This window comes from Notolepis coatsorum (assembly GCF_963971535.1).
Source record: "Notolepis coatsorum genome assembly, chromosome: 16".
Classification (NCBI taxonomy): domain Eukaryota; kingdom Metazoa; phylum Chordata; class Actinopteri; order Aulopiformes; family Paralepididae; genus Notolepis; species Notolepis coatsorum.
The window spans coordinates 77,688,882-77,714,217 of NC_140180.1; positions in this window are offsets into that span (position 1 = coordinate 77,688,882).

The window sequence follows — 25,336 nt, forward strand, 5'->3', positions numbered from 1 at the left end:
CTATCAGACCACTGATCGGCCAACCTGGAGTTCATATCCATCAAGTGTCGTCCATTCTTCATCCCGAGAGAATTCATGTCGGTCATCTTTTAGTTTACATCCCCCCTCAAGTCAACACTGGGGCATTGCTTTCAGAGCTGCATGACGAGGTAAACCAACTCCAAACAGCTAATGTAGATGCTGTGATTGTGATTGCATGTGACTTGAGGCGAGAGTATATAAGATCACTGCAACTCGTAATTCAAGGATGGGTACAAGTCACAGCCACTTAGTCCATTCGGCAAATCAGACCCCGACGCCATCTTTCTCATACCAAAGTATCAACAACGTCTTAAGTGCGCTCCCGTGGAAACGCATGAAGTGAAGCGATGGTCGGTGCACTCAGAAAACACGCTCCAAAATGCACTTGATTGCACAGACAGGAGTGTGTTTTGTGAGAGCACAGACGACATCGAAGATTATACAGAAACAGTGCTAGACTTTGTTGGTACTCTGGTAGAAGAAATTCACCCCGATTTGAGTTTTCCCAAACCAAAAGACTTCTGTAGACAAATTGGTCCGCGAAGCTCTGAATGCGCGCACCTCAGCCTACAACGTCGGGTTCGTGACAGGCAACATGGACGAGCACAAGGCGGCGTGCTACAACCTATGGAGGACAGTGACAGAGGCAAAGGGGCGGTACAGGGATAAAGTGGAACTTCAATTTGTACAAGCTGATTTCAGAGGTATGTGGCAAGGCCTTAGAACGATGACGAGTACAAAGGCACCCCCCCCACCCATCACTGGCACACTGGCAAATTTGCTCAATACTATCGTACTGTCGTACAGAACTTGTAAGTCACTTTTGATAAAAGCGTCAGCTAAATTACTAAATGTAAATGTACTATATGCACACTTCGAAGCTGTAGGTACCAACAACAGCCTACAGGCCACTACAACAGAAAGTAGAGCCACTGCCGATAGACTCAGTGTTCAGGTTAACAGAGCACGATGTGAGGAGGCGGACCTTCAAGAAAGTGAATACCAGGAAAGCGGCAGGACCAGATGCTAGGGTGCATCTAATTGCAATGCAAACATTTTATCTGAACATATCAAACTGTCTGGGGTTGCATTTTGTTTGGACGCAAGTAAAAATGACAGCAACGTTTTGGGGAAATGTATGGAGATTTAGAAGTTTCAGAATGTGAAAAATATGAAAATGGGCTTTTTTGGGTGGTTTCCTAGACAACAAGGGAATTTAAAGAAAATAAAAGATATAGTATTTGAGAAAATTTATTTTGAATAGAACAACATTTATTTATTTAACCCTCGAGTCAACCTTTAAAAAACCCACTACCTGTCTCCCTAGTGACCGAAACTGCGATCTCAGTAAAAACATATCTTTTTCAAGTATTGTTCCAATTTTCTTTCATGAATATCATTATTAACTTCAGTCCTCACCATACATATCGAATATTTATTCATTTTCATTTAACCATTTCTTAACAGGCTGACTAAAACCACCTCCAGATGCAAGCTTTCCTCCAGTGGCTTTTGCAGTGCACATCTGCAGTTTTATGGACTAGATGTGGCTAAGCTGCCTTTGGGCAGTGTTTTAATCACACGGGTCAGTAAAACTCAATTTTAAAGGTCAATCCCCCTTACCTCGTAAAAATGGACAACTGACTTCTAAAACACCAGTTCAGTGGACTCCTGAACACCGCAGTGCAGTTATCTCTCATTGTTGGAGCCATTCTGTTGTGTTCTTAGTGTATTTATTATTTATTTACATAATCTTTTTGTACCTCTGTAGACATCTTATTGTGGCTTATTGGCCAGGCCAGAGAAGAAATGGTCAAAATGTTTGTTGAAGGTGCCAGGTTAGAAATATTTCTTTAAACCACATCTGTGTGAGAATTCTGGTGTTTGAGTTATGAGTTTTGGGACATTTATTTTTATGTTTTCTTTAGATTCCTCAAATAAAACTACAATTTAATTCATTATACCCTGGATCACATTTTGGATTTTCTTTGGATGTGCATGTTGAAGATACTACCTGGTTTACAATAGAGGCTGACATGTGAATGGATTTTGACTTCTACTTCTTCCCACTCCCAAAGAATTAATCCCATCCCATCCCAATCCCAAGTGAGAGTTTCGAAAAAATCCCACTCCCTCCCACTCCCACAGAGGACTGATCCCAATCCTGTCCCAATCCCGAGCCAAACTTTTATAGAATCCCACTCCCATCCCACTCCCGTTTACCAATCCTGCTCAGTTTTTCTTCCTCAGTATAAAATATGCAGTACATGGGTCACATCATGTCTGTAGGGCTCTACATTAACTTTTTTTGCACATAGTACTGGTGCTACAGAGGTTGATAGTTTTGTAGCACAGGCCAAAATCTTGTCAAAAGTATACTAACGTGTTATATTTGTAACAGTCACAAATGTGCCTATTGTATTTGTGTTATTTAGTTGCAGTGCCATGTTTGGCTGTCATTTTCATGCTGACAAGTTGACGTCACACAGCCAGACACGTTACGTGTAATGAATTATGGGATTTGGTGTTGGATGTATGGACTCTACTAGGGGTGGGAATCACCAGTTTCATCACGATACGATATCGATTCTTTGGACAACGATACGATATTTACCGATATCACAAAGTCTGCCACGATACGATACAATGCAGGTGCCTGCAATCGATATGAGACGATATCATAAGCCCATTTAACACAATCAGTAACATTTAGATAAACTCAAAAAAGGTAAAGTTTTTTGGAAAAAAAAAATGTAGCTCTTCCAGACATTTCGCTTCCCTGAGAAAGGAAGACACAAACATCACCCGGCAAGCCCTACGATGGAACCCACCTGGAAAGAGGAAACGCGGCAGGCCTCGAAACACCTGGCGCCGTTCTTGGGAAGGGGAAATGAAAGAGGCTGGACTGGGATGGCACAACATCGTTCGGGAGGCCAAAAACCGCGCAACATGGAAAGAAATGTGGCCTATGCTCCGCAGGGAGTGCAAAGGCTTAAGTCAAGTAAGTCAAGTCCAGACATTTAAATGAAAACCAATCTATTGTTTTTAATACAAATAGATGTCCTGTTCACTGTAAAGTGCCACGTTTTGATATATTGAGCTTTAAAGTTGAAATAACTAAGTTACATTTTTTGGAACTCACAACACACAACCTAAAACCCCTCCCTCCCTCTCCCAAACAGTTCCTAATTTTTTTTATGTTGCATGATCATGTATACATTTATTATGTATTATATTTGTTATGTTTAAATATCAACATTATCTGGCCATCCTCAGTAAATACTATCAAACTCCTTTGACCTCACCCACTTAAAATCATTGACGTAGAGAGAGGGACAGAGAGAGGCTGAGGCTCCCCCGCCCCCTCCCTTTCCTCACAGTTTTCTCTGCCTCTGAGCCGGGTTAGCTTAGTTTAGTTACCGGTAGCAGCTAACTAGTTAGTTTTGGTGAGGATGCAAAGCATGTAAGATGCATTGGAAGCGTTGCGGGGAAAAACAGGCAGGGACTTATTTCCTGGTCGCAAAATGCGCACTCTAACATAACATAGCACGCTGTTGTTGTTGGGCTGCCGGAGCTGCGCTTGGAAGGAAATGAGACTTGCCACAGGTTTTCAAAATAAGAGTATCGATATGAACCGAATGTTGTTAGCTGCTGGTGCCATAGATATTATGGCTGGAGCTGCGCTTGGGCGGAAATGAGACTTGCCACATGATTTTCAAAATAAGAGTATCGATATGAACCGAATGCCTATCGCACGGGTGCTAGTGCAGTTCAGTTCAGTTCAGTTCAGTTATTTTTTATTTCGGGCTTTGGACACATAACAACGGTCATTTCATAAATCACCAAAGTTTTACCAGCTGCTATTGCAGCATTGTCCAATTGTCCGAAAAGGGCTAGGGTGAAGCACTAGGCTTGTCGGGCCCTACCCCTGAAGACTTACGTTTCATACTTGAATTTTTTTTTCATTTACATACATACATAGTAGATACATATAGTACACATTTCAGTGCACACATATAGTACACATTACAGTACACATTACAGTATAGTATACCTGCAGTATATAATAGTATATATAATAGTATATAGTACATAATAGTGTATACAGCACATATATAATGTGATGTGAGATATATAGTACATGATATATACAATACAATATAGTACCATAATATAATAGTACATACTGCAAATATAGTTCAATATAATATACAAATGAATTATAATATGATTATATAATGTGATATGATATAGCGCACAATACAGTATCATACGTATTTATTATTATTATATATATTTTTTTTTATATGCCATTAAAGCTCTTCTTCCCTTCTGTACCTATAAAAAATAGATTTTTTTAGTCTAGATTTGAATTGATTTATGTTTTCACAATATTTTAGTTCATCCTGTAGCCCATTCTACAGGGTGGCTCCGTAAGAGGAGATACACATTATTTCCAGGTTGGTTTTCATCACATGTTTTTTTAAGTTCAATGGTCCTCTTTATCCAGAAATTTGCTTCTTACATTTACCGGTAATTGATTATTTCTTGCTTTGTACATAACTTGCAGAGTTTTAAAGTTTACCATATCAATGAACTTCAAATGTGTGATTGTAGAAACAGTGTGTGTGTGTGGTCCCAATATCCTGCATTGTTTATTACTCTTATTGCTATTTTTTTATATTTTTTTTATTTATTTTTTAGCATTTTTACAGGTTTTCTTGGTGACGCAGGACCGACAGAGGAGAGGGCGAACGGGAGGAGAGGTAGGGAGGACATGCGACAAATAACGTCGGGTGCTGGGATCGAACCCGGCTCGGCCGCGTAGGTGCGCGAGGCACTATGGTATGCGCCACGAGGGCGCCCCTTATTGCTCTTTTTTGTAGGATAGTCAATGTATTTATGGTTGTTTTGTATGTGTTACCCCATACCTCTGTGCAGTAATGCAGGTAAGGCAAGATCATTGCACAGTACAGAGTGTGCAATGAGTTAACTTGGGATTGAGTACATGTCTCACCTTACTAATAATTGAGATGCTCTTTGCCATCTTAGCCCTCACATATTCTATATGGGGTTTCATATATGCTAGTGCAGTAAATTCATTCATCGCACAGACCGATTTTTTCATAGCACGCTGTACAACCCTGATGTCTGCCTTAGTTAAATATAAAACCACCAAACATTTACATTAGTGATGCACCGATATATCACTCCCCTTCAAATCCCATTGATTTTGTTGTCATAGTTCCCACTCCCTTCTGCTCCCGTTGACTTTTACTCCGGGTCCTGCCCAATCACGTGATTCAAAGTGAAATTGACTCCCATCCCGCAGGAATCCCGAAAATATGTCATCCTCTAGTTTACAAACAAGAAGCCAACCCACCCATTCTCAAACTTCGATTTGCTGTTTGTGCTACACACTGATGCATCCAACGAAGGTCTCAGGGTGGTACTCTACCAGCAACAAGGAGGTAAACTAAGGGTCATAGGGTATGGGTCCAGAACACTGTCTCCAGATGAGAAAAACTACCATCTATTTGTAATAAAGCTTTGTAATTAAGAAGTATCCTGAGAGTCATTATCCAACAACAGTAATTCATGTAACATCCTTGACCATCGTCTACCTGAAGAATTACACCACACTACCATCTACACTCTGGGAAGTTAGAGTTTCTAGCTTTCAAGTGGGCGATCTGTGACAGATTTCAAGACTCATTGATTTCAATATCTCTACTACTAATGAGCCTTGACATTTATCCTATTTTCATACTAGCGCTTGTTTCTCTATGCTTTGGCTTGTTGTTGTTCTTTTTGTTCTTGTTGTTGTTCACCTGCGCGGTGATTGATTGATTGAAAATGTTATTAACAGATTGCAGAATGGGTACAATACAGTACGGCTCAATACACACAATTGTTAAGGGGATGCAGACCAGAGAAAGACTTTCGTCTTGTTTCCATCAGGGTCTCCCATTTTCAATTCATAATGAATTGTAAGTAAGGGTGCAATTAGCACCGTGCAATCCATTCTTTGTGGATCCCGACCTAAATGCAGTCAGTCACCGCTGGGTAGGGGAATTGTTGGACTTGAATTTTGATATCAAACACAGACCAGGGAAGATTAATGCAGATGATGACACACTGTCATGTTATCATGTAAGGCTCTATGACCACATGAGCATTGAGCAAGTACACAGAGGCCATGGCTCCAGCCATAATCGCCGCTATCTGGCAGGGAAACAAAGCTATGCAAGATGAGGATGTACTGTGGGTGGCTGCACCACAGCTCAACTCACCAGATGATGGCTCACCAACAGGAGGTGCACCTGAACAAACTGAAACTGGACAGAGGAATCCTGTAGACAGGTTGGACAATGAAAACAGTTAGCGCTTTCAAGTAAACTGAAACCAGTAGTACTGAAGAATCTACATAATGATATGGGACATGTTGGAGCTGACAAAGTGGTCCATCTAGCTAGACAACGGTTCTATTTGCCTTTCATACAGTGTGAGGTTGAAGACTATGTGATAAGGCAGTGTGCATGTGTCAAGCAGAAGCGACCCTGTCTCACTGAGAAAGCGCCCATGGGGTCAATAACCATACAAGTACACCCTTCAAGCTGGTGTCGGTCGACTACCTCCACCTGGAGAGCAAAGGAGGCTACAAATATATATACTTGTCCTGGTTGATCACTTGTTTCCTCATTGCTCCACTATTGCTAGGGTATGTGGTAGCAGGTTTGCTGCTGGTCCTAGGTACCACTGGACCCGGGGTGACAGTGGCTCAGGAGGTAGAGCAGTAGTCTGGTAATTCGGAGGTTCCCGGTTCGATTCCAGAATGTTGAAGTGTCCTTGAGCAAGACAATGAGCAGGTTGGTAAAAAAAAAAGAATATATATATATATATATATATATATATATAGTTTACAATAAAAATCATTATTTTTCATCTGTCTTATAATAATTTTCTCCCTCCTGGAGAAATTAATCGAACAAGCGAAACTGCGCCCACTATAACACTCATTGCACTGACTGGCAGGCAGCTGAGGCAGCCCAGGTACACTGCTGGTAGAATTATTTTGATTATTATATGATTATTTTATCCTGGTGAACTGTGGATTCCAGGTGAGACTGGCTTCAGCCTGCCCGACAAGTTCAAGAACAATCAAATCACATTAAAAGCTAAACGTGACAACGCCATTGCCTCGTTCGAAGTTTCTACTGCTAGCCAGTTGAGCAACCAAGTTAATAATAATGGAAGGTGATGGAGATCTTGTCGAGTCTATTAGTAAATGATTTCACAAAATTTACAACAACAACAATTCCTAATCAAAAGCAAAAGGAAGGCCGACACCAAAACATTTGCATGTTCTTGGTATCTAGGGACCTCAGTGAATGTATTCCCAGTCAGGGGCCGAGCTTCCTACAGGCGATATAGGCAGTTGCCTAGGGCGCCACCCAGAGGGGGGCGAAAAAAAAAAAAAAAATTTATATATATTTTTTATATATTTTTTTGCTTGCCACAGTCTTGGCACCCCGCTCTATATCTGCAACCATTATTTTTACATTAAAAAAAAATTCTAACATAAGGGAAAATTTGCCAAAGATCTAAAGCGGTCGGTCGGTCTGAGCCTCAGCTTTAGGTGTTCACAGTCAAAACATGCTAGAGCGCTGTGCATTGATGGGTATCGGTCAAGTGTTTATAGAATTGAGCGTCGAGGGCGGCTGGGCGGCGTAGCGGACATTGCACTCATCACCAACGCAAGAGACACCGGGTTCGAATCCGGCTGTCGGCGTTGCCTCCGGCTTGGGCCGGCCGTCATACTAACTCAATTGGCAGAGTTAGCGGGTGGGTAGTCGATGGGTGGTAATCTGGACGTTGTAAACAGCGACTCCTACAGGTCGGTTGGGGCGCCTGCACAGCAGAGACAGGAAAATGGCGGGGGCAGTGTGAGCCTCTTACATGTTACTCCTTGCCAAAATGAGAGTCCGCATTGGCAGGTGAAAAGAAGCGACTGGCTGCCTGCACATGTATCGGAGGGGACATGTGACAGGCTTCTATCCTCCCTACAATCGGCCAGTGGGGGGCACAAGCTAGCAACGTTCAAGACAGGGGAGGGGAGAATTGGCACGGCTAAATTGACTAAATAAAAAAATTTGGAGAAAAAGTGGATAAAAAAAAAGAATTGAGCGTCGAGGAAAGAAAGACTAATGTTAGAGAACCATGAAGAGACAAAAGCCATCCGGGTCGCAGTATAAAAAGAGAAGAAAAGAAGAAGAGAAACGTGCCAAGGTAAAAGGTATGCAATTTGTACTACTTCCAAGACCTGCCACACCAAGAGCTGATGAAGCAAGCAGAGGCACTTGTACACACCTTAAACAATCGAGGGCAATCTGATTTGGATGGGAAGGAGCTGGCTCAGGAGTTGGAAAATGTACCTGACTTGCCATCAAAGAGCATGACAACTCTTGAGTTGTTGAAATTCATACACACAAAGCAGCTCACAGAAATATATCCCAACTTGTGTATTGCTCTGCGGATCATTGCAACGCTACCAGTAACAGTAGCTTCAGCCGAGAGGAGTTTTTCCAAATTAAAACTCTTGAAAACATACCTGAGGTCAACCATGGCTCAAAAACGCCTCAGTGGTCTGGCTGTAATCAGTATTAACCATGAGGTTGGTGGTCAGATTTCATATGATGATGTGATTGATGACTTTGCAGCAAGGAAGGCCAGAAGGATTGCACTGTAAATGGAAACCAGTAGGAGCTACAGGCTAACCTTGAAGTGTGATGATAGGGAGTGGAATGTAAATAGTTCTTCAGACAAAGTGAATTTGTAATTTTTATTTATTTGTTTGTTTATTTAGCATATTATATTTTGATTATATATGTGTAACATATTTTACAATACATAATTTTCTTTTAAAGCAAATTTGCACGTTATTTTATTGTGTGTTATTGTTATTATTATTATTATTGATTGTTAGCTAAGTTGTGTGTTTTATATCTTTAGTGTGCACTTTACATTTATTCTTAGCTCTTGTTCTTGCTTGTAAAAAATAAAGGTGCAGTACTTTACTGTATAACTGTTAACCCTTTCACTGCCACACGACAGAGGGTTAACCCTTTACTATCACACAACCGATGGTTGTGAAAGGGTAAACCTTCTGTGTATTGTCGCAGTGAAACGGGTTAACCGTTTGGTAGGCCGGCAGTGAAAGGGTTAAGATGTTTTTATTTGGGGGGGGGGGGGGGGGCAGGTCCGCCCCCGTTCCCAGTGTCAGAAATATTGTGTCTATTACTAGGCTTGCTTAAATTGTGATGAAACAAAGGAGAATATGAATTAGGATTTTTCTTTGCATCTTTGACAGTGAATAACACCATGCTAAAAATGACCAGACATGAAAAACGACCACTGAGCTCGTTCAGTACTTTCTTGAGATCACGTGTAAAAAAATCTAGTCAAGTCAAGTCAAGAGTTTTATTTGTCATGGCATACAAGTATACAGTGAAATGCAGGGGGTCTTGCACGCAACGATTGTGCATAATACAATAATAATAATATAATAAGAATCCAATAGAACGACATTGTGCAATAATACAAGTAATCAAAGTAGGGCATATCGGTATATGTACATGAGTTTTTACAGAGCATGGTAAGACGTGCTAGGTCCTGTGATAGTGCAATACACTGTTAGCTACGGATGAGGCACTGGGTCTTTAGGTACGCTGCTATACAATGCTATATTATACAATCTCAAGTTATACTATATATTTTTAAAGTGACCTTTCCTTTTGTAAAGTGACCATAAGTGTGAGCGTGTGCAGCATGAGTGAGTGTGTGCTCATGTTAAAGTGGCTGCTAGTGTGTGGCTGCTAGTACGCTGAGCTGTAGTCAATGAACAACAGTCTCTCATAGCCCCCCTTCTGGCGGTCTAGGTGAGAGAGGGTGCTGTGCAGTACTTGGGAGACCGCATCATCAGTGGACCTGTTTGGCCTGTATGCAAATTGCATAGGGTCCATACCACTGGGGAGGGAGGCACAAATGTGATCCTTAACCAGCCTCTCAAAACATTTCATGGCCACAGAGGTGAGTGCCACCGGTCTGTAGTCATTGAGACCTGTTGGGGAGGATTTCTTTGGTACCGGGATAATAGTAGACACCTTGAAGCAGGCAGGTACCACGGATTCCGTCAGGGATAGATTAAATATGGTGGTGAACACAGGGGCTAGCTGGTTAGCACAGGACTTAAGTATGCGTCCTGTTATTCCATCTGGGCCAGCAGCCTTCCTGGTGTTCACCAGCATAAATGCTCTTCTCACACTGTGTTCCGTCAATGAGAGAGCGTCCCCGCCCCCTAGCGGATGCCCCCCCCCCCTCCACGACAGCAGGCGCGTCGGTGACGTCACTAGCTGGTGAGCTAGCGTCGCCACTGTTTGCACCAAACCGTGCGTAGAAGGAGTTGAGTTTGTCAGCGAGAGAGGCGTTGTCGCTCCCCATTGAGGGGGCGCTGACTTTGTAGTCAGTTATCGTCCACAGTCCCCGCCATAAGCCTCTTGCGTCATTCTGTGCCATTTGTGTCTCCATCTTGTCAGCATACGTCCTCTTAGCAAGTTTAACAGCCTTGCGCAGAGTATAGACTGTTGCCTTGTACTCCTCCATATTTCCTGTCTCTCTGCCCAGGTTGTAAGCAGTGGTGCAAGTTTTCAGAGCTGCTCTGATAGTACTGTCCACCCACGGTTTCTGGTTTGGGAACACCCTCGCCTTTTTTGTGGGGACGATACTATCAGCTAAGGTTGCTGTTACGAAGGATCAGATTAAACCGAATATATATATTTATTTATGGATATATATTGAATAGTATTTGTATGTCGTTTGATATCCCTTGTATATTCCTTGTACATATGCACGGAATATCCCTTTAGCCTACTATAGCCCATAATAGTTCATTCTCTTATTGGACAAAGGACCAGGCGCCAGGGGACCAGCCCCTGGCGTCAAGTTCAAAGGTACCGACGAGACATGTCCGTACTAGCCCCAGCTCCGCTCAGGGATACGGCTACCGAAATGAGAGTGGCACTATTTGTTCACCGTGCATATAAATATGGCGCAAGTAAATGTAGAAGTGCCTTACCCTTCTTCCCAACTTAGTAACAGAACGTGAAGCCTCACCCGCGATACGACGTGCGGTGAAGTATGGCCTGTTTGGCCTTAGAATAGCATTGAGACCTCGTGCGAATTAATAACTGAATTGTCAGAGTTTGGCACTGTACCGTCGAGTGCGACGTATTTCTATCAAGTAATAATAGTCTATCGTGTATGGTGCATCGTGCGGTTAGAGTTCTAAAGTGACCAGCATCTCCAACGCTTCCTCGTGTTATCAAATCAAATCAAATCAAATTTATTTATAGGGCCCGACAACACACGTTAATGTCCCCATGGGCCGTACAGGTCTTCTTTAAACAGGTCAAGAAGACAACATAACAATAAGTCAAGAACAGAACAAGAACACCATAGGGTCCAAACATTTTTTAGATGAATGCAAATAAATGAAAGAATGCAAGCACTCCCAGACATACCCCACGCGAAGGTAAGGAAAAACTCACTAAAACCTAACAATAGGGAAAAAAGCTCCACAGGCAGTGTGGAGGAGAGAAACCTTAGAAGGGCCGTTCAAGGGGGGATCTCCCTTCTTAGATGTTGGTGATAGTAGTGTTGCAGACGGACAGTTGGTAAGCATGCACTCATGTGTGTGGTGAAACACAGATGAGTGCATGCAATAGCAACTGTACATTTTGAAAAATTAAAGATAGAGCTAATAGCGATAGCAACTGAACATTTTGAAAGATTAAAGATAGAGTTGATAGCGGATCTATTTGAGGCACAGGGGCGGCGCAGAGAGGGTCACGTCCTCCCCGTCTTAGTCACGGGACATTCAACACTCCGGTCGTTGCTCAGGGACAGCCGGACACAGGGAGATAGGGGGTGGCGCAGAGAGGGTCGCAAACTCCCCGACATCATCGCGGGACATCCGGCACTCCGGTCACCACTACGAGACCTCCGGAGACAGGGGGGCACGCAGAGGGGGTCGCAATCTCCCGGCCTTCGTCACGGGACGTCCAACACTCCGGACAACACTCCAGGACAGCAAGTCATAGGAAGACAGGGAGACGGGACAGGCGTTAGACAGCTCATGAGATTGTAGTAGGCGGACATAGCAATAGATACAAGTGGTAGGCATATATGTGAATGGAGTAGATATATGAAGTAAGCGTATTATGTGAATAGAATAGAAGTACTTAACCCAGCAATGAAACCGCGTTGACTGTTAATCTGTTAACAGTCTGTTAATCAGTTGACAGGACCACGGACAGACGGCGGAGAATAACTGATCCAAGGCCTCGGAGGTGCATGTAGAGCAGTCACTACAAGCTTGGCCAAGACCCCGAGGCATCCATCACCTTGGTCAGCGCCAGGAGACGGGTACTCAGAGAGAAGGGGGAGGGAGGGGGGGGGGGGGGGGGGGGGGAGAGGGGGGGGGGGGAAGAGTTAGAGAGTTCCCATGTTTGTGGTGCTGCAAAGGAGCAGACATGTAGTACCCTGTAGTGCCATGTAGTACCCCGTAGTGCCATGTAGTACCCTATAGTACCCCATAGTGCCATGTAGTACCCCGTAGTATCCTGTAGTACCCTGTAGTGCCATGTAGTACCCTGTGGTGCCTTGTGGTACCATGTAGTACCCCGTAGTGCCATGTAGTTCCATGTAGTGCCATGTAGAGCTATGTAAGCCATGTAGTACCCTGTAATGCCATGCAGTACCATGTAGTACTCTGTGGTACCATGTAGTACCCTGTACCCTAACTAAACTACCCTATAGTAAACTACCCAGTGGTACCATGTAGTACCCTGTACCATAACTAAACTACACAGATTAATCTAAAGGTCATCTAGAGTCTTATCCAGGTTGGGCCGACCACATGGCGCTTTCATCCGAGGAGATCTAGGCGAGGACCGAGGGACATGTACACTGGATTACCTACCCGACGACTGCTGAGCCCTATGCGGCTGGAATATATATTTGCTTTGGTACTGTGATTTGTGGAGCGGATAATCCTGTGAGTGTTGGATTTACCCCCGAGAGGAGTCAAGTTGAGTCGGCGCTCAGAGAGACTGAGGTCGCCTAGCTTCTTCTTCATTGTGGAGCTACAGCCTACAAGAGAACCAAGGTGTATTCATCTGCGGATCAAGAGTCTATTGCACTGTCTTCTGTACTTGAAGTCTCCATAGATATCGTTGACCAGACGGTCTACTACCGACGGCTCTCCTACCCCCCCTACCGGCTTACAACCGGGAGGACCCCCTCCAGAATATCCCGCTATATCATTAAGTGTACCATAGATATAATTCCCTAAGAGCCAGGTTGTATACTTGCTTCCTGCGTAACCAGAGATTGGACATTCAGTGTTGATTTGCCTACGAGTACTCATTTGCCTTACAAGTGCATTCAAACGATAAATGTAAGATAAATATTCTATGTACCTTTTGCTCCATTAAATATTTGATTATTACCTTTGACTGGAACCGATTTCATTGTGGAAAGTGTTCATCATATTTAGATATCGTGTACTGTATGGCCAGTAGTTAAAGTACATAAAGTGGTAGTGGTTTAATGATACCATACTTATCAATACAGTCAGGGAATTGTACCCCTCAGTTACAATTGGTCCTTCGAGCCGGAGGGTAATTAGTGTAATATTAATATAGTGGTATTAATATTGAAATGGCCTATGATGAACACTCCACGAAACGGTCCTCCTAAAGTAGAACGCCCGCAGCGTAGACGGCAGCCACCTCAGTACTTAGAGGATTACGCTGCCAGTATACTACCTAGCCTTCTACAAACGGTAAACGCGGTAAAAGTAGAAAGTAAAATTATGTCCGACCCTATCAACCAGGATACCCCGACCACAGAGGCCCTAGTGGGTTCTAATGTAACTGACCAAGCTCACGGTGGGGACCAGGAGGGAACTGACACGACTTTACCCCCCGCCAAGACCGAAGAAGTAGTCCCCGGAGAGCTCCGGGAGGAAGACAACCCTCCAGAGATGGAACTCTGCACGGAACAAGATGAGGAGAGCGCCGAGGAGATAGAGCTCCAGGATTCCCCGCAGGAGAACGCATCCCCAACGAGTACTGCCAGGAGCGGATCACCTCAACCAGCGTCTTCCCCCAGCGAGGCGGACAAGATGCTGGCACAGGCGTTCCTCGCCAGCCTAGCAGCCTCCACAGAGCGCGATCGGCTCCAAGCACAGACGCTTAGTGAGCGCGAACATTCTACCATGGAAAGAGAACGCATTCAAGCGCAGCAACGGAGCGACGAAGATCGTATACGTCTAGAGATTAGACGCCTTCAGACGGAAGAGAATATGGCAAGAGACCGGGCCGACACCCAGCGTGCCGCTGCCGGTGCCCAAAGAGAAGCAGAGCGCGACATCGCTCTCACCAAGCGCGAAGCCGAGCGCGACCGATTACAAGCGCAGCTAATGGAGCAGCTGATCGCCAGGGCAACACCCCCTCCCTCCACAAGGGGTTCCAGGGCCTCGTCAAGACACGGGTCAAGGGCACCCTCCCCTAACCGATTAAGCGACCCTGAGCCCGACCACCAGAGAGAGCCTATACCCCCCTCCGAACCCCTTCCCCGACCGGTCCCAGTGAGACCCAGCTACAAGGAAGGAACGGCGTACACCGCAGAGAGGCTAAATAGACGACTACAGGATCTAGATGACCTGACAGAGGAAGAAGAGGGAGAGGAGGAGAGTCAAGCCCGACAGCAGCACAGTACTCCACAGGACCAGGAGGTCCAGTACAGCCCAGGCTATACCCCCGCGGCTCTGCGCTACAGACCCCCGACTCTATTCACGGGTGAGCATGACGCACGACCAGTCCCGAGGAATAGCACCTGGACCAGCGGGCCATGGTACCCTGCCGGTACCAGCCCACCGAGAGGCGTAAGAGGAGACTCGCCTAGGAGGCCTCTCTTCCAACGCTCACCGATGTGCCAGCCATCCACGGCGTCATACATTGGCACACCGACGTTTCCAGACTTCACCCATGAGAACCGAGCACAGTACACGGAGCTACGGATGTGCTTAGAGACAATGATGGTGGATGTAGCTGATGAACGCCACAAGTATGCTATCCTATTGAAGCACCTGAAAGTGCCCAGAGCGCACAACATAGCGCTAGCTTATGCCACCTCTACGACCCCATACACCGCGGCTCTAGCAGCACTAGACCAAAGATATGGACGTATATGGGATTACGTAATACAAGAGATAAGGCATATTGACCGCCTACCCCCAGCAACAGACAATCGCTCACTAGACGACCTGTCTATCAAAGTACAATCCCTGGTAGGGATGCTGGGGGCGCAACGAGAAAAGGGTATGCACGAACTATACGCAAACTCGAATGTCGAGAGGATTTTAGAGAAGCTGCCGCCCGCCCGACAGGAGCGCTTCAGGCGGCAAAGAGACCACCGTGATCCTAACGGTCCCGAGCCATCCCTCCTAGACCTAGCCGACTTCCTGGCGAGAGAAGTCAGCAGCCTACGGTTGGATACGTTCGTGCGGAGCACACCAAGCTCCAGAGAGGGACCTAGGAGAGCAAACGATGGCCGAAGATTGGTGACTGTCATGCACCAATCAGAATCAGTACCGAGCAGCAAGAACCACAGTACCCCCTCGATGAAAGAGAAGTGGAAGATGGTGTGCCCGTACTGCGAAAAGGAACACTGGTTGTCACAATGTGACCTGTTCAAGAAGATGACCGCTGAAGAAGTGAGTCACTGGATAAAGTCCAACAGGCGCTGTTACCGATGTGCGCGCAGTCACATGGCAGCCGAGTGCCGCCTAAAGAAGAGGTGTAGTCGGTGTGACGGAGCCCACCTAGATGTCCTACACGACAGTAACAGAAGAAAGCCTGCACCATCCAGCAGCACAAAGGCAAGTGTTATGTACATTGACCCCGCTAGCAGCGGGGGCGCCCAGGTGCTCTTAAAGGTGGTCCGCGTAACACTGAGTTACCAAGATAAGGTCATGGACACTTACGCCGTCCTTGATGACGGGTCAGAGAAGACCCTTCTCCTTGCGTCCGCTGCGGCCCAGCTGGGGCTGCGGGGGAGCGAAAACCAGATGACGATTCGGACAATAAGAAGAGATCTAAAGACGATAAAGGGCGAGAATGTCTCCTTCACTATCGCAGCAAGCGGGCAGCCAGAGAGACGGTATAGGATTACTAATGCTTTCACCAGCCAAGAAATAGGACTATCGCAGTACACCTACCCCATCGCCAAGCTGATGGATAAATATGTGCACCTGCGTCAACTACCTATCCCGCTCATAGACGGTGCCACCCCGACCCTGCTGATAGGCTCCGACCATGCAGACCTCATAGTCCCGATAGACCGGGTCCATACAGGACCCAGAGGTTGTCCTGCAGCAGTCGAGACCCGCCTAGGATGGACATTACAAGGCCCCCTCGCCAAGTCTCTTAACCGAACAGCAGCCACTAGCTGCCTCCACTCCAGAGTGACAGAAGAAGACACCATTCTCCTGCAGCATGTCGAGAGGCTATGGACACTAGAGACAATGCCCTTTAAGAACGAAAAGAAAGACATTCGTTCTAAGGAAGATATTTACGCTATAGCCCTCCTCGAGCAAGGGACAAAGAGAGTCACAGTCAATGGAGTGATGAGATACGCAACTCCACTCCTGAGGCGAGAGGGAATGCCCACCTTTCACGCCACAAAAGAAGCGACGGAGCGGTATCTATTGAACACAGAGCGGCGCCTAGCCAAAGACCCCGCTCAAGAGACTGTGTACCGCGCTGAGATTAACAAGCTAATCACAGCGGGACACATAAAGAAAATTGACATTAAAGAGGCCGATCAGACGACCGAATCATGGTACGTGCCGCACCACAAGGTCCACCACAACGGCAAGGATCGTATTGTGTTTAACTGCAGCTACCAGATCGGATCACAAAATCTGAATAAAGAGCTCTTGCCCGGCCCAACACTCGGCCCCTCTCTACTAGGCGTGCTACTACGCTTCCGCCAGGACAAGGTGGCTATCAGCGGCGACATCAAAGGGATGTTCCTGCAGGTGAGACTAGTGGAGGAGGACAAGCCCCTGCTGCGGTTCCTATGGAGAGAGAGGATCGGAGATGAGCACCCAGCCATCTATCAATGGGAAGTCCTCCCTTTCGGAACCACATGCAGCCCATGCTGTGCTACGTTTGCACTACAAAAACACGTCGCAGAGGACCCAGCAGCAGATGAAGAGGTCCGACAAAGTGTGACAAATAGTTTCTACGTGGACAACTGTTTACAAAGCGTCTCGACGCCAGAAGAAGCCGAGGCTCTTCTACTCAAGCTCCGCGCCTCCCTGATCAAAGGCGGCTTTGATCTCAGGCAGTGGGCCAGCAGCGACCCGCAAGTATTGCGCAGCCTCTCCCCCGAGGACAAGGCAGCGAGCAGCGAGACCTGGATGGCGACCATCCCAGGAGAAGCCCAAGAAATGACACTAGGACTAGTCTGGCGCTTCAAAACAGACTCGCTCCATTATAGACACAAACCCCTGACCAAGGAGCAGGGAAGGTCGACGGCAATACCGACCACCAGACGGAGTGTATACAGAACACTCGCCAGACAATATGACCAGTTGGGATGTATTCTACCTTACACCACCAGGGCAAAGATGATTGTAAGAGCGCTATGGGACAAGGACCAGGGCTGGGACGACCCCATACCCGAACACCTTGCATCCACATGGAGAGAGTGGGAGACGGAACTCCGCTCACTCCCAGGTGTTAACATACGCCGCAGTTACTTCCCACCCACAGTGAGGCCAGAGACATGCAAGATGGACCTGCACGTATTCAGCGACGCCTCCGAAGTAGCCTACGGTTCGGTGGCCTACTTGCGTGCCCGAGAGGAGGGAGGAGAAATACATACTGCTTTCATCCTGGCTCGCTCAAGAATAGCCCCACGAAAGCAACAATCTATCCCGCGTCTAGAGCTCTGCGCAGCCCTAGCAGGAGCGCAGCTCGCCACGTTAATCCAACGTGAACTCACCATCCCGGTGCAAAGAACAATCTTGTGGTCAGACTCCACGACAGTACTCACATGGATCCGGTCTGATTCGTGCAGATACAAGGTCTTCGTGGGAGTCAGAGTCACCGAGATTCAAGAGTTAACAGAAGTAGCGAGCTGGAGGTATGTGGACACCAAACACAACCCAGCTGACGTCATCACCCGGGGAATGTCCCTGGATGACCTCACCCGTCACAACCTCTACAGTGACGGACCAGAGTTTCTCAAGCTCCCCGAAGAAGAGTGGCCTACACCCACCCCACGGGAGGCGAGTAAAGAGGAGGCCGAAAACAAGAAACCTATGTTCTGTGGATTGAACACACTCGTCTCCACAGACCCCTACATAGACGATTGCCTCACCCTACAGAGTGCGCAGCTAAAGACATTTCTGTGGCACCACCCAGAGGTTCAGCCCACGACTGACATTTCAGCAGCTGACTACGAAGAAGCAGAACTTCTTCTACTACAACGAGCCCAGAGAGACTCGTTCCCCGATGAGCTAGACCATAGGTGTCAAACTCACGGCCCGCGGGCCAAATCCGGCCCGCCACGTCATTTGATGTGGCCCCCCAAGAGCTCAGGTTAAAAATTTTTTTTTTTTTTTTTTTTTTTTACATTAATATTGGGTTAAAAAATAGCAGTGTTAAAATAATTGTGGGTTAATGCGTTAATAAAGCTTTAACTTTGACAGCCTTAGTTATTACACATTCTTACACATACATGTATGTTGAACATCTGAGGTAACAAAGGAAAAAAGCCAAAAGCACTTACTCCTCAGACATTCTTTGACAATTTTACAGCCCAAAATACAAAAAATATCCAGGCGGAATAGGTAACAAAGGGTTGAAGAAATATTGTCTGAACTGTGAGATGCAAACTGGCTGTGTGACATAACCGAGCATCTCGCTCAATTGAATAAGAAGGCAAGAAGCTGTAGGGACGCAAACAAGTCCCACCCAAAACTTGACCAATATAGTTGTGAACTGAGACAACCCTTATTTTGTTATTTTTGAGTACAGTTACAGTTGTGTGTTCATGCAGACACATAATAGCAATTTCATTACGAATTGAAAATGGGGGACCCTGATGTAAACAAGTCGAAAGTCTTTCTCTGGTCTGCATCCCCTTAACAATTGTGTGTATTGAGCTGTACTGTACTGTACCCATTCTGCAAACTGTTAATTAAAGTTAATTAAACTATCTTCCATTAGTTGGATGTATGGCCTCTGCAAGGTTGTGTGCAGCCATTTGTTTTTGTAACATCTGCTACATCTGTCCCACGTGTTCTTTGTAGCTCACAGTTGTTAGTTCTGCCCCTCTTGACTGTGACAAAAAGGTTTTGAACAAACTTAATATCATAGCTTGTATTTGATGATATTCTTCTTTGTTATTTACTTGAATGGTTTGATCATTGATTGGTGGAGTAATATGGGGTTCTGATAAACTAAAATTATTTGTTAAAATAACATAAGCTAACATATATTTTTACATTTATGCAAATGAATATGCAATATGTATAACTTGAATAAGTAATAAATACAGAAACACCATGTTTAACAATATGTAAATGTATAGCTACATTTATTTTACATTACGGTCTTTGGCCCTTTGAGGGCAACCATAATGCTGATGTGGCCCTCTGTGAAAATGAGTTTGACACCCCTGAGCTAGACTGTCTACAGGGAGCAAAGCCCGTCCCATCAGACAGCAGACTGCTCCACCTAGCCCCCGAGAGCGACGCCCATAGTCTCATCAGAGTGGGTGGTCGTCTGCGGAGAGCCCCAGACTTACCGGATGACGTCAAGTACCCGATAGTCTTGAACAGCCGACACAAGGTCACAGAGCTGATCATAAAGAAATACGACGAGGATGTGCACCACGCAGGGGCAGAGAGAGTCTTCGCGGAGATCAGACGTCGTTATTGGATACTGCAAGGGAGAGAAGCAGTGCGGCGCTTCCAGCGAACCTGTCTAGACTGTCGTAAGTGGCGAGCCCAGCCCAGTATACCCCGGATGGCTGACCTACCTCCCTGTCGCCTCCGACTCGGCGACAAGCCTTTTCACTCCACCGGTATGGACTGTTTCGGCCCGCTGTATATAAAGAAAGGAAGAGGAACCGAGAAGCGGTGGGGTATTGTATTCAAATGCATGACCACCAGAGCGATACATATCGAACTCCTTCCAACCATGAGCACAGACTCATTCCTTATGGCCTTCCGAAGATTCACATCACGGAAAGGAAAACCGTCTACATTATTGTCTGATCACGGGACAAACTTCAAAGGCGGAGAAAGAGAGCTGAGAGAGAGCTTCCAAGCTATGGGCCCAGAACTTAAGACCCACCTCGCTCCATCCCAGATTGACTTCCAGTTTAATCCCCCGAACGCACCTCACTTCGGTGGAACTTGGGAACGAGAAGTACGTTCCATAAAGACAGCCCTGTACGCCGTGCTTGGGGCCCAGACCGTGGCGGAAGAAGTCTTAATGACAGTCCTCACGGAGATCGAGGGAGTATTGAACTCAAAGCCCCTCGGTTACGTCTCAAGTGATGTAGCAGATGTCGACCCAGTCACCCCCAACACACTCTTGATGGTGCGGCTGGACCCTGCGCTACCCCAGACAATGTACAGGCCTGAAGAAGCGAACGGCCGAAGAATGTGGAGGTACAGTCAAGTATTGGCTGACAAGTTTTGGAACAGCTTCCTACTCCACTACCTACCGTCTCTACAGACCCGCCAGAAATGGGTGAAAGAGAGAGACAATTTGACAGAAGGAACAGTCGTCATGATTATCGACCAGTCACTACCCCGAGCTATGTGACCGGCTGGCCGCGTAAGCAAAGTGATCACCGGTGCCGATGGAAAGGTCCGAGCAGCTGAAGTGCTCGTCCAAGGGCGGACCTACACCCGACCCGTGGCGAGGCTAATATAACTGCCAAGGCTCCCCGATACTATCGATGATGACCATGACCCCATGACTTTGTGAACTGACTGACCCTCACAGCGGACATTGAGTAGTGGACAGTGCGGTTAATCTGTCTCTGCTTAGCTAATTAGGTGGGACAAATTAGGGGGCGGCTGTTACGAAGGATCAGATTAAACCGAATATATATATTTATTTATGGATATATATTGAATAGTATTTGTATGTCGTTTGATATCCCTTGTATATTCCTTGTACATATGCACGGAATATCCCTTTAGCCTACTATAGCCCATAATAGTTCATTCTCTTATTGGACAAAGGACCAGGCGCCAGGGGACCAGCCCCTGGCGTCAAGTTCAAAGGTACCGACGAGACATGTCCGTACTAGCCCCAGCTCCGCTCAGGGATACGGCTACCGAAATGAGAGTGGCACTATTTGTTCACCGTGCATATAAATATGGCGCAAGTAAATGTAGAAGTGCCTTACCCTTCTTCCCAACTTAGTAACAGAACGTGAAGCCTCACCCGCGATACGACGTGCGGTGAAGTATGGCCTGTTTGGCCTTAGAATAGCATTGAGACCTCGTGCGAATTAATAACTGAATTGTCAGAGTTTGGCACTGTACCGTCGAGTGCGACGTATTTCTATCAAGTAATAATAGTCTATCGTGTATGGTGCATCGTGCGGTTAGAGTTCTAAAGTGACCAGCATCTCCAACGCTTCCTCGTGTTATCTAGAGTCTTATCCAGGTTGGGCCGACCACATGGCGCTTTCATCCGAGGAGATCTAGGCGAGGACCGAGGGACATGTACACTGGATTACCTACCCGACGACTGCTGAGCCCTATGCGGCTGGAATATATATTTGCTTTGGTACTGTGATTTGTGGAGCGGATAATCGCCGACGCCTGTGAGTGTTGGATTTACCCCCGAGAGGAGTCAAGTTGAGTCGGCGCTCAGAGAGACTGAGGTCGCCTAGCTTCTTCTTCATTGTGGAGCTACAGTCTACAAGAGAACCAAGGTGTATTCATCTGCGGATCAAGAGTCTATTGCACTGTCTTCTGTACTTGAAGTCTCCATAGATATCGTTGACCAGATGGTCTACTACCGACGGCTCTCCTACCCCCCCTACCGGCTTACAACCGGGAGGACCCCCTCCAGAATATCCCGCTATATAATTAAGTGTACCATAGATATAATTCCCTAAGAGCCAGGTTGTATACTTGCTTCCTGCGTAACCAGAGATTGGACATTCAGTGTTGATTTGCCTACGAGTACTCATTTGCCTTACAAGTGCATTCAAACGATAAATGTAAGATAAATATTCTATGTACCTTTTGCTCCATTAAATATTTGATTATTACCTTTGACTGGAACCGATTTCATTGTGGAAAGTGTTCATCATATTTAGATATTGTGTACTGTATGGCCAGTAGTTAAAGTACATAAAGCGGTAGTGGTTTAATGATACCATACTTATCAATACAGTCAGGGAATTGTACCCCTCAGTTACAGTTGCTATGAAGCTAACAACAGTTTCTGCGAACTCGCTGACGTCACTGGCGCTTCCCTGGAACATTCCCCAGTCTACGTCCTCTAGAGCGTCCTGAAGCGTGGCCTCTGATTGGTCGGACCATCTCTTTACCTCACGTGACACGCCGGCGTCACGTGATCTCTGCCTGTAGCCCAGAAATAGGAAAATGGAGTCATGATTGGACGTGCTTGTAGCCCCCGCTAATGGCGGAGCCGGTACCGCTTTATAGCCGGCTCTGAACGGGGTGTAGCAATGATCCAGCGTGTTTCCTCCCCTGGTGAAGCAGGCGATGTGCTGAAAAAAAGATGGCATCACGTTCTTCAGATTCGCCTGGTTGAAATCGCCGGCTACGATCATTGCTGCGTCCGGGTGCTTGATCTGGTGGATGTTGAGATGTCCCTGCAGCTCCGCCGGGGCCCTGACGGTGTTCGCTTGGGGAGCGATGTACATCGCAGTCATGATGATGGCGGTGAATTCTCGGGGGAGATGAAACGGGCGACATTGAATGGCCAGATGTTCCAGGTCCGGGGAGCATGAACTGGAGAGTATCTTAATCTCCTTTGGGCTAGTCCAGCCATTGTTCGTAAGGAGACAGACACCCCCGCCAACGCTCTTACCGGAGGTTTCTGTACGGTCCGCTCGGAAGACAGTGAAGGAGTCCGAAGGAGAGACGCTGTGATCCGGAGTCGCTGGTTTCAGCCATGTCTCCGTGAAGCACATGATGTTACAGTTAGGGATGTCCCGATCGCCTTTTTTTGCTCCCGATCCGATTCCGATCATGTGATTTTAAATATCTACCGATTCCGATCGTTCCCGATCCGATCTTTCACATTAGTAATCAATTTTGACGCATTTTTGTCAGAAACTGGCAGAGCAAGACAAGTCCCTCTGTTGGCTATAGTCCCTGGAGGGGCGCGAGCGCGGCGGCTCGTTACATTCACCCTGAGAAATGTGCTTCATGAGAAATATTAAAAGTTTCAATATATGTTTGCACATTAGTATACATTCAGTGTTCGACTTACGGTCTGAAACGCCAAATAAGTCGTCACAGCAAATAAATGACGTTATCCAGGTGAAAAGTTAGTCTGAAAAGTCCGCCTCCAGGCTCCAGCCTGCTGCTTTATGAGTTGTTCCTCCACACGGAATGTCGTCCTTGCAAACATTGCAATTGCTGTTGGACTGGCTTGACTTTCTATTTTAAAATGCTTAGTTCCAACTTCCAAACCTCTAGCTGCTCAAGTGAGTGGATAACAGTGTTTCGGGAGCGACGTGTTGTACTGTTGTTGTTATGTGAGTGTGTAGCCGGTCTAAATTAAAGGGAATGTGATTGTTGCAACGGTGTAAATTAAAGGGAATGTGTTTGTTGTGGACAATTATTCTGCTCTGTGTGACAATAAATACATTAATGATATATTATATGTAATTTAAAACCAAAACTAAGGCCTCCGTATGAGTTTAAGATGTGAACATTGTCATGTTTGTTGAATACATTTATTTTTTTATCTTTTTTACTGCAGATTTTTTTTAATTTTTTTTTTCGATCCCGATCCTCTGAAAAGCACGTGATCGGCGCCGATCACGTGATCGGATCGGGACATCCCTAGTTACAGTCTCTCACTTCTCGCTGGAATCGAAACCCTCGCCCGTAAATCATCCATCTTGTTCTCCAGCGAACGTGCATTTGCCAGAAAAATGGATGGTATCGCCGGACGGTAAGCAGATATTTTTAGCCTTATTCTGATTCCGCTTCTCCTACCCCTGTGTTTCTTCCTGCCGCCGCCGCCTTTGTCCCCTCCTTTGTCTCTGTCCCGCCTGATCTCCGATGGCCAATCTTGGCATAAAGTGTCTCTAAACTCCTCTTTAAGTCCGGAGTTTAGGTCTATAAGTGACTGGCGGTCGTATGACGTCCCCGCCAGTGTAGTTTCCATAAAAAAAGTTGTAAAAATAAACATAATAACTAAAAGTATGCACAATCTTTGCAGAGCAAAACCGACGGCGACTGACCTGGGTCACGCCATCATCCGTAGATGATGACTAAGAAAATGAATAAAGGGAAGATGATTAAACAGAAGGTTTTGTAGATACAGTACTGAATTCTCCCATCCGGACCAATGCAATTTGAAATATTATTATAGAATATAGAATAGCAGGCCTATAAATGACTTTATTATAGCCAATTCGCACATTCATGGATTGGGCCAAATCTTATCTTTCAAATGGCCGAGTTCAATTTGGATTTAGTATCACCAGGCGTGCATAAGAACAGATAATGAAATCTACTGTATATACAGTAGGTTCTTTATTCTTGCCAGAGCTCCGCCATTTTTAAACTGATTTCAAATCAGATGTTTGCTAAATGCTCAAAATAGGGGAGACCAACTAACTGCGCTCCAAATTAAATGCACATTCAGTTTTGTGGTATATAATCCTACATATTTTTTTTATAATAAGCATGAAGTCATTTGCGTGAAGAAAGCTAGAGGCCTTTGGGAAGTGTCTTTTTGAAAAATTCCAACGCTCATTGAAAGCTCTGGATGTCCTCTTCTCAAAATGACTACATTTTCCATCATTCAGCGCGGGCCACTTATTCAAAATGGCGGATCTCCGCAACCACAACAAACACATTTCAAAAACGAAAATCTCACTAATAGAATAGAATAGAATAGATCTTTATTTGTCATTGTTGGTACAACGAAAATTTGTT